General features: G+C 50.3%; 1 protein-coding gene across 2 annotated transcripts in view; it reads right to left on the reverse strand.

The window, feature by feature from the left end:
• Positions 1 to 4,847, reverse strand: part of SLC25A22 (solute carrier family 25 member 22) — a 33,040-nt gene extending 28,193 nt beyond the window's left edge. Inside the window, exon 1 of one of the 2 annotated variants that reach the window (XM_065755132.1) lies at positions 4,770 to 4,847. The gene's annotated coding sequence lies outside the window, so the exon portion shown is untranslated. Of the gene's footprint in view, positions 1 to 4,374; positions 4,443 to 4,769 lie in introns of those variants that run through there. The other variant, XM_065755134.1, reaches the window with a different exon arrangement.
• Positions 4,848 to 10,882: the final 6,035 nt, after the last annotated feature.

A 10,882-nucleotide genomic window follows, 5' to 3' on the forward strand; every position in this document is an offset into this window, starting at 1 on the left:
GGAATTGCCAAGGGGACTGCGACTGCTGCCTGGCAGCTCTGGAGCCTGCAGCATGATCCATCCGTCAGCTCCCTCCTCACCCCGAGAGCTGTGAATCAGCAGAGCCTTCAGCAGGCTGCATGCAGGCAGGAGCTCCCAGCAGGGGGAAAATACATTTAGGAGACTACAGGCAAAGACGAATACATGCAGTCCTGCTCATCAGTACGGAACGGAAGGAGATGGGTAACACGAGAAAGGAAAATGAGGGAGAGGAAGAAAAACAGAAATAAGATGAAACTTGGCAAGTCCATCTCTAGATACGAAACTCCTTACCTGGTTGCTCCATATGACCAGTGCAGTGCTGCCAGATGTATACTCACATGTAACTGGCACACCCAGCATCCTGAGTGAAGGGATTCATCGTGCATTGTTCAGGAATGAGACTTGTTTTCAGAAAGTGTCCAAAAAACCCACCCCCGAGGTGCATGCCACACATGGCACAGCCCTGCTCCAACCACCAACCAACACTGCCTCACTGAAGAGTACATGGCAGGGCCTGGCAATAACATCAGATACCCCAAACTGGTCTGCCAGAGAGCTGAGCAATGGATATGCTGCTCTGGGAGACTACCAATGGTTTTGCAATGCACGAAGCAGATACACTCTTTCACTCCAGCCCTGGGACGGGGCTTCTTGGCTGGGCGGAGCCAGAGGGGGCTGCCACCATGGGAAACTGCTCATCTCTTGCACTCCACGCTCACCAGGCACGCAGCACACACCACCAGCACTGAGCCTGACCCAGCAGCACACAGGTGCACTCCCCAGCACGGAGGAGCTGCAGATGGGGCTGGCATGCAGCGCAGCACCCAGCACACTCGGGCATGTGCCCAAGCGGCGCTCGGCAGCAGCCTGGCATCTCTTCCCACCCTTCCAACGCCAAACCCAAACCATCTGTTGAAGTATTTCTGCAGATCATTCCTCTCTTGGGAAGGGCTGGGGGCTGAGTTTAGTTATTTATATAGCGTCTGGCATTTCTGCAGCGTTCCTCACTTCTGCGTCCAAGTTATCTCCTCTGGCAGTTTTGGAGAATCGGAGCAGGGTATCACTGAATCTTCCTTTTAAGTTTTCTGAGTAAAGCGTTCTCAAAAAGACAACAGCTGCCCACACCATGCACACTTTTAGCTGCTAAGAAAGCAAGTGGGACGCAGTTCAGAGAAAGAGGGTCAGGCCAACACAGTGTGTTTTATGTCCTTTAGAAGAATTACCACCCTTGCAAGATAACATAAACAACAGCTGTTCCCCAGGGATGAGATGAACCAACAAGTGTTCCTGTTGCCTCACAGCACAAAGAAGAGCTCAGCTCACCCAGAATGTGGACGAGGAAGTTATCCCCATTCTTGGGAAGAACGATAACAAGTGCAACAGGAAAATGAAGCGCCTAGAAGAGACCATTTATTAGGTCACACTGTACCTTCTGCAACAGTACACAAGTGGCAGGATCATGGAAGTGCTGCTTCCTGTTAGATCGCAGGGTCAGAGATGAACATTGTACTATTTATCCGTGGTCACACTCTAAGCCTGAATCCGTGGCAAAGGAGAAAACAGAACTCAAATTCACAGTTAGCACTGACATATCTCAAAACACACTTCCCTCTTTTTTCTGCATAAATCTCTAGCTGCCATAATTCAAAGAGCACTGAACACAGCACCAAACCAACTCCCAGTTTGCACGTGGCCTAGGACAAGTTGTTTCCACTCCACCCTACCTAACAGACAGCAAGGAGCTGGCCCATCTCCTCTGCCAAGGTGTGCAAGCAGGATGCTCACTGGTGTGAGTAAGGGGCCAGGCACTGCAGGGACAAGGATCTATATTCTCCTGCTCCTGTCCCTTTTCACATGACTCCCCCAAGACAGAGTAAGAAATGAGGCAAGGCTGAGGGCTCACAATGCCTCTGGAGCTACAAGTCTACCTGGTAAAAGAAGAAAAACAAAGACCTCAGCGCAATAGTTTCACCAAAATGGCCTTGCCAAGAGGGTCATGACCAAGAGCAAGGGCTGCAGACTGCTCTCATGTGCGGAGTAAGAGTAGGACGGCTACACATCGCAGGGACAAAGTAAAGAGCATCTGGGAATTTGAGCCCCATGTAAATGATACGTACATGGGAGACCTGCCCATACTACTTGTAGCACTCAGAACCCAGCCCTGAAGCAGCTGAGCACTTAATTTGAAGACAGTCATTAATCGTACCCCAGCTTCCAGTGCTGAGCCACCGCAGCATGGCCAAGGGAAGAGCTGCTGGTGACCTGGGCACGCTGCCTCACTTCAGTACAGGCTTCCCAGAGCCCTCTGTGTCAGGATGGCTCGCTCATCATGCACAGCATCAGTGAAAGGAGGGAGTGTGGTGAGGGAAGGCTGACAAGGCATAGCCACCCACCCACAGCAGCACCACTGAAACGAGAACAGGAACTGATGGTGAAAGGTTTAACAAAATAAACAAAATTGCATGCCTGTGAGCCATGAGCTGCATTAAATCCAGGTCAGCAAAGAGCTCACAAATTAGATAAACAGCACCCCATCACATTTCCTCTTCTACCAAGAACAAGCATTCCTACCCGGGTGCCTTTCCCCTTCCAAGCAAATAATCTCCAAGTGGGCAACAAATATGCCAAGCTTTTTGCAGATGTGTAAGAGGAAACTGCCACACAGAAATCCAAACAACCCAGAACAGCAAGGTCTTTTCAGAGGGTTTATTTGTCAGTTTGCACCCGTCACTTCACATTTCACACACACCCCTGTCACCTACCACAGGAACCTCTCTGCAATCAGCACCTGGGGATCAAGGGACAGAAGGAAGCACTGTGTTGGGCTGACTTGTTGCCAGCCGTCACCAAGGCACACACAAGACACCTCTGCAGTGACATTCAGTGCTGCTTCACCCCTCACTCTACAACCAGCCCCACTTTGCCTCTCAGCCCAAATATTTCCCAAGGATGCTCCGCCTTTCAGCGGCTATAGTGATTTCAGCAATTGCCCTCCAAGAGCATTATGTTTCCAAGAGACACATGGTGGGGTGAAGGACAGTAGAGAGGTCTCCCAAACCAGTGTCTCTCAGCCCTGGTCCAACAGCAAAGCCAACTCCTGCCAGGGAGGAACCAAAGGGGAAAGAAAGCAGCACTCCACTACACCTCAGCACTCTGAGACACAAGAGCAGCTCATCAGTCACTCCAGAGCTTCCAGGGATAATTAACTGTTTTCCCAGCACCACGCAGTCATCGCGCACCCAGATCAGGCTTTATCCCTCAGAGAAAAGCTTTTTTTAGGGGATCTGTAAAATCCCCTCATCAAGGATGCCAGGTCAGGTAGTTATTTCCACCATCTCACCCACTAACCTAAGCGTGACTGGAAAAGGAGAGCAAATGAACCTAGTAAGCTACCGGTGACTCCTACCTCCATGTAACTCAATATTGCACGCTAGCCCTTCTTAAAATGGCAGCGGGACGATCTTCTAGGGTCCTGGCATCTTACTAAGACATTAACAAGATTGCTAGGTGTCAAACAAGGCCGTGAACGTTCCCTCACAGCAGGGCCATGCTCCAAGTTATGATGCAGCCATGCTCCACGTCGCGGCACAGCCATCCATCCCTGTTCTGAGCACCGACCTCAGAACACAGTACGGCTCCCTGTGATCAATGTGCTGTAAACAAACAAACCCAGGAGTTTGGCACCAAAGAATTACAGAATCATTGAGATTGGAAGAGAAGCACTCTTTAAACTATGGTGTTTGTATTACGGAGAATAACTCCCTTTGGGTATCCTCTGTACCTTTGCTGACAGCAGCCTGGAAAGCAAAACACAGCCTGTGACAGAGGGCACAGCCCGACACGATGCACTGTTATCAGCCCAGCACCACTCTGGTTTGATTGCCTTTTGCTTGACACTGCCAAGAAGTGTGTTCAGGAGGTGAGCCCCAACAGCACGCAGTGGATCAGAATCACTGCAGCTTCCAACCTGACAGCCATGGTGTGACAGGTCAGGTCCTCATAGCAGAGCCAGCCCAGAAGGGTCAGCAAGCAGCTCAGCCTTCACCAGAGTGCTGAGATTTTTGAGGAGTTCAAAGAAATAGAGATTTTAGGCCAAATGAGTAGAGCTGGTGTCCCGCCCTGATGCTCGCTGGACTGATGGCGTGGCAGGGCGCAGGAACCACTCGCAGAGCCCCCTGCAGCAGAGAGGCCTGGGGCACTGGAAAATCCAATTCCCACGAGCGCAGCAGCTCCGCATGGTGCAGAGGATGACAGGACGCTCGGGGTCTTCCCTTCCCGGGGTGACCTTGAGGAAACCCCAGAAGCCATCCACACGCCCACGCTCCCATCCACGATAATAAATCCTTGACCTACCTCCGACAGCCGGCTTACGAAGTGAGCCCAGAGCAGCCCTGCCCGTCCCAGCACCGCGACGGGACGCTACAGCCCAGCGAACGGTCGGGGAGGAGCACGGGAACGGCTCCCCACGGCGCTCCGGCCGCCGCACACGTGTCCCCGCGATGGGGAGGCGAGGGCGGGAAGAGCGCGGGGCGCGTCGCCGCCGCCCTCAGCGCCGCGGGGAGGCCGAGCCGGCCCGGGGGGGGGGGGGGGGGGGGGGGGGGAACACGAGGCGATCCCCCCGAGTCGGGTTTCGCCCCACACGCGCTTCCGGCCCCACCTCTGGGCAGGGGAGCCGCAGCCCCGGGCCCGCTGCAGGAGAGCGACGGCGGTGGCGGCGGGGCTCAGCGGGACCGTGGGCTCACACTTACCGGCTTAACAGCGGCGGGCTCCCGCCGGGGCCCGAGGCCGGTGCGGAGCGAGGTGCGGAGCTCCTCTCCCGGCGGCTCCGGCTCGGCTCGGCTCGGCTCAGCTCTGCCCTCTCTGGCCGCGCTCGGCGCAGGAAGAGCTGCGCGGCCTGCCCGCCCGCCGCCTCTGGGCCCTCCCCACCCGCCGCCGCGTCGCCATGACTACGGGGAGCGGGGGGGGCCCGCACTGCACCCTCGGGCTGCGAGGCCCTGGGGAGGAGCGCTCCGGGGGCTCAGGTCTGCGGCCCAAAATTCCACGCAGGGTTTAACGAAATACGGCTTAAAACGGGAGTAACGACCGGCCTGAGGGTTGCAGGGATGCTGTGCAGCCCCCTGACATCTTTGCGTCCAGGGCTCTGACCCGACGGTGCTCGTAGGCCAAACCTAAGCTCTGTAACACGAGCAGGATGTGTAAAGCTTCCTAGCAGTCTTTGCCCTGATAGTGGTTGGTGGTGCCTCCGCCAAACCAACCCTCCCATCAGTCAGCTCCCCGGTGAGCTTCCTTCCAGCACGGGTAAAATATCGCAGCAAACAAAGGGCATCAAAAAACCTGCTGTCATCCTCAAAACAAAGACAAAGCTGGTTGTCATCAGGTGGGCTACTGTATTTCATCATTTCCTGACCACAGGCTTTAGCACAGCAGCGGCTCCCCGAGCACCAGCTCTGACAGAACAACTTTCCGTTGTTTTTGCCCAATTTTGTACTGGAACAGATGGATTCTGTTTTTCTCACTTCTGCTGCAGATTGAGAACAACACCTCTGATGAGCACGGAGGAGGCAGAAAGGGCTTCAGCACCATCACGCAGGCACACACGTGCAAGCTCAGAGCTTGATCAGACCTCTTGGTGTGGGTCTGCAGCTGGCCAGCAGAAAACAGGGAGTCTGGGGAGGAGAGGCAAAGGGAATTGCCTTTTGAAACAGTTTAAAGGGTAGCAAAATAGAGGAAGGACACAGTGGGTTTTTAGTGTGGTGTCTGATAACAACATCACTGTGCTAGACTGTTCTGTGCTATTCCAAGGATTTCAGAGAACACTCTCTGATTTATATCAAGGACCCAAAAGCAAGAATCAGGCTCTGGGTTCCCACAGAATCAATTCCAGCCTCATCCACATGCAGCCAAGGATGCAGACCAGCCAGTATGCAAGTAGCAGGAAGACACTGCATGCTTCAGGGCCAGGCTGGTTGTGATAGCAGTGGATCCATGCTGAGGAAAGGACCGTGGAGCACAAGGCTAATGAGCACAGTGCGTACACAGAGGTGGCAATGAAACGGAGTTGTGATGAAATGCCCAGACATGTCTGAAGTGTGCATGCACCTGGAAATGAGAGGAGCTTGTTATCACAGTCAGACCTGTTAACCAAAGTGAGAAGATGCCAACCAGTGGTCAGTAAAATATCAGATGCTAACACTAATGAGATGGATGTAGATGGAAAAGGGAGAAGCTCACACTCTTTTTTGCCTGGACTGGGAAAAACATGAGAAAATTCAGCATAAGTCATAAAGGTAAAGCTCTCTCCAGGACACTGGCTCCTGATCATTCAGCAGCTAGCTAGAAGGAGACCTGTGCACTATGGGATTTTTTTGTCTGAGCATCATCCCAAGACCAACATCTCCATGTGCAGACATGCTGGGTGAGGAGACACTGCCACTTACCACTCACAGTGCAACTAGAGGGAACTCATCACCTGATGAAGGGATGTGGACAGTGTCCTTCAGGAAGCAAGGACAACCACTGCAGATGAAACCTTTCTGCCTTCCTGGAAAAGCCAGGCACAACTCTCCTCGTTCTCTCCTTTCCCTTCCTGCCTCTCCCCAGGTCTTCACAAAGCTTTCAGTTTCAGGAAGCACAGGTGCTACCAGCGTCTTCCAAGGGGCTGTGGAGTCAGACTGAGAAGATGCAGGCATCAGCCTTCTTTGGGTCGCTACTCCACCATGATTTGCAAAGGCATCAGTGGATTTCAGTGGTCTGTACACAGTGAGACAAAAGCTGAACTCAGTGTGAATAGGGGGAAACAGATTTTGCTCTTTATCATAACTTGCCATCCCTTAGATGGGCTGGTTGGACAGTGCTGTCCCCTGGCAAGGAAGAGGTTAATGCTGCCCTGCTTTAAGCTGAGTTTCAATAGGACTGCAAAATCATCCGGTTTTATTTTTGGTTCTGCTGCATAACAACTGCTCTTTGTAACCTGCACAGAGCAAAGGACCCGTTTCCTCTGGCAGCCTTTAAGAGAAGGGATTAAAAAAAAAGCAGAGGAACAGAATTCGCATTCAGCAAGTGCCAGGTTGTCAAGGTTTCCTGTGCTCTCTGGCATAATTTTTTTTTCTCCTGACAGACACAAAATAAATTTAATACCGTCACGTCCAAAGAAGAGCTTCAAAAGCAGCAAGAACTTGCAAGGTTTGATCTGACAGGGTGTCCAGACAAGACCCCAGCCATGGCTCACACCCCTACCCTTCTGTGCATGGCAGGAAGCAGAGCTCAGGCCCTCCGTGCAGAGATACTGCCCACACAATGTGATCCCGACTCCAGGAGAGGGTCAACGAGAGTTCTGTGTTTCTCTGCTCCGTGCCTTTCCCTGTGCAGAACTGAAATCTCAAAATGCCACATCGCTTGTCAGAGGAGCAAGTGGGTAAAACATGGGCCTGGCTGACAAAGAGGATATGGGCTGTTTTCTCACTGCCAAGGACACACATCAAATTCAGTCTGCCGACAGGAAGAAGCTTTCCAGAGGTTTCGTTTTTCAGCTTCCTTCCCCATTTGCATTGCTTTCTATTTTAGTAAGTTATGGAGTGCTGGTAAGTTCCCAGTGGATGATGAGTGAGAATATTAAACCGAGGCTTAAAAAAGACAAATCTGATGAGCTCAGTTGCTGCTGCCTTGGCCTGGTGGCCATACTGGACAAGAGAATTGTTCTGGTAGACAATTTAACTGGATAAGATTGAAGGGGCATTAACATACTACTAGCAACAGTCAACATTATTTCCAGGAAAAATCAATCTCGATTAACCACAATCTTTATTGAGACTACAGGACGGATTGCCAAAGGTAAGGGGCAAAGGGGATGTGGAAGGCATTCAGTATCTGACTGCTATGAGTACAGCAAAAGGGCTTTAACTGATTCAAAGACTCATTAACTGATTCACAGATTCAAAGCTGGCTGTCATCCCCAAGAGTCCAAGACCACAGGACCATGCAGATAAGCCAATATAGATGGTCTGTCTGTCCCCTCTGGTCATCAGTCCTGAGAGAACTGTATTTTTAGCAGTTATTTGATTCAAATAAGCAACGAGAAGAAAGCCTTTGTCACAAGCACTCCTCACTAGCTGGCCAGCAAACCTTCCTGCCACATTTTTTCAGTGAAATCAGGGCTCAGTGCCGTTAGTCTCTGAATAAATAAATAAATAAATGTGCATTTCCATCCATTATTGCTCATCAAAAAAGGTTACAAATGTTTTCCCCTTTATTAAGCAACCTTTAGAGCCAATAATGTCTTGCAACTTGGCTGTGCAATGCTCTATGAAGAGCTACCCCAGACAAGGGGGGCAGTATCTCTCCACACCTGGCACGGTCCTGGCTTGCCTGACACTACAGACCCCATTCCCACACTTTCTCCATTGTGTTTCCTACAGCAGTGGTGCCTCAATGCTTCCAGCCCCACTCAGCAGCCAGCTGTGACTCCCACACTCAGCACCGAGAGCACAGAGGAAAGCAGCCTTCTGCACTGCATGCTTATCTCCCTCATAAAGAAGCAGGGCACTTTTGTTTATTGAGTGCCAATGAATGGCACAGTCTTGGCTGCGAGATCAGCCTCTAGGTCCTGCTCTGGGCACGGCTGCTGGCAGGGAGCTGGAGGCTGCATCCACTTAATGACACAAGATGATAAGATGGTGGAGCTGCCTCCAGCTCTTTCAGGGGAGTAGTATCAAGGGAACTTGAGCTCAGTTCACAAAAAACTGTTGGTTCGACCTCTGTCTTCCAACCACCGTCACTGCACAGCAGTTTTCACAAAATATCTTACTTGAGCAGCAGGATCTTATTTACTCTGCATAGGCTGTGACCAAATCATCTGCTGTAAGGGATTTTTTAGGGTGTTTCCTTGCTACTGTCAGTGCAGATTGAAGCCTCGCCAAGATCTTCAGCCTGACAGTAGTCACACTGCAGCCCCAGAAGCCTGCAACCTGTGTGGGAAGTGGTGTTGGAAGCGAGCAGCTCCAGCCAGCAGCACAGCACCTGTTCAATCTCAGCTCAGTCCTCAGGGGAAGCCAGGAATCACAAAGATTTCCTTTTTCTCCATCTTAGAGGGAAGAAAACCTAAAACGTTTGTACTTCTGCAAAGACAACTCTGTTTCCAGAAGGAATTTGAATCTGCAAAGGCTGTGCTGAAGAAGAAGCAAGAGGAGGTTTCATACCTAAGCTCACATCCTCCTCCAGCTGTCTTGTAACCAAGTCCCTTGGCCAACTCTCCTGTCCTACTTCTCACGGAGTTCTAAAGCCTCTATTTATCAGCACAGTAAAGCATAATTAGAATCTGGGGCTACCCAGAGTGCTTGTATCCTCACCCCACGCTCACGCCCAAATCTCTAAGCTCTTCATGCTGCTTTGGAGCTGACTGTCCCATGGTGTACCTGCAGCATCCTGGTACCCTTTTCTAACATCTGCATTGTGGATGATGAAGTAACAGAACTCAACAATTTCTCAAGCTATTTGTGTTCTTATTAGAAATAGCTAAAAATACCAATGCTATTTCTGACCCACGCAAGCATAGCCTCCCCATGTCCACAGGGCAGCAGGAACAGGACTTGCAACAACACCTTGACTTTCTAGAGGAAGCAAATAGAGACGTCTTATCTGCTTCCTCTGCCTGCTTCATTTTCCCACCTACTCCATTGCTGCCGTCTTACTCATCTCCTGCCTGAGAAAGGCAGCCCCAGTTTTTCAGTCCCTCCACTTGGGAATGCATTCAGCTCTGTGTATTCATTTGGCTTTTAACAGTTCATTTTCCCACCAATTTATCCAATTACTTTCTGAACACAACATTAATATTTTGGCCTCAAACATTTCACAGCAATGAGTCAGCGTTAGAACTATGCACAGTGGGGGAAAAAGCAGCTACTTTTGCTTTTTGCAGGTGCTGCTGGGTTATTTCATTTGGTGCCACCTAGTTGAGAAACAGCAGATAGCAACCACCTACACAACCTTTGTTCCTTCCCGGGAGATGTAATACTCTGTGGTGAACAGAATAAAAATTGCTCTGTAATACCCTTTTCTGAGCATCCTTCCTGTGCCTCGTACACTTTACAGTTCTGCTGTTTCCTACCTGGAAAAGGCTGCTCTTGTGTTCAGTGAATGAACTGTGAAGAAGGATCCCAGTCTCACTCTCCCAAGGCAACCATCAGCATGGGTTAAACCTTCAAGAGTAAAGAAGGAAGACAAAGGCAACATTTTCCATCTTCATGAAACCTACCTGACTTCTTCATTTCCCAGTCACAGAGCTGCTTCAAGGAAAATGAGAACTGGAACGTTTATCAAGTCCTCTCAGGCTCACTGCCTGCATGTTACCTTCGGGTCTTTTACTGAGAATTATATACTACCTGACTGCTGGGAGCATGTGAAGAGTTTTCAACACCTGCAGGATACAGATAGGTTTTGCTGGTATTGTGTAAATTAATAATCTGATTTGAGCTCCACTCACGCTTTCATTTCTCAGCTGTTTCTTTTATTAATGTTTAAACCATGAACAGGCTGGAAGCATTTTATCTGGAAGTCAGAGGACTGTGCTGGTCAGCAGGAGTTGGAAGTGGAGGTAAACTCATGAAAAATACCCTGCTCACCTCCCAGGAGTGCTTGGCTGTTCTTCTGGAGATCTGTAAGTTTATATGAAGAGGAAGAGCCTTCAATGATGAGAGTTAGAGGTGTCGATATCACAGTCAAAAAGGAGGAGAAAAACAGAATTATATTTTACCTTTATTTTTAAATATGTTTGGTTGTTTTTGGGTTTTTTTTTTGATGAGAAGGCTTTTCAAGTTGAAATATGTCTGGAGGAATTTTGGACACATCAGTATCGTGCACAGTAAAA

The sequence above is a fragment of the Cyrtonyx montezumae genome, unplaced genomic scaffold, assembly GCF_038088225.1.
Source record: "Cyrtonyx montezumae isolate F1298 unplaced genomic scaffold, pur_monq_1.0 scaffold_10, whole genome shotgun sequence".
NCBI lineage: Eukaryota > Metazoa > Chordata > Aves > Galliformes > Odontophoridae > Cyrtonyx > Cyrtonyx montezumae.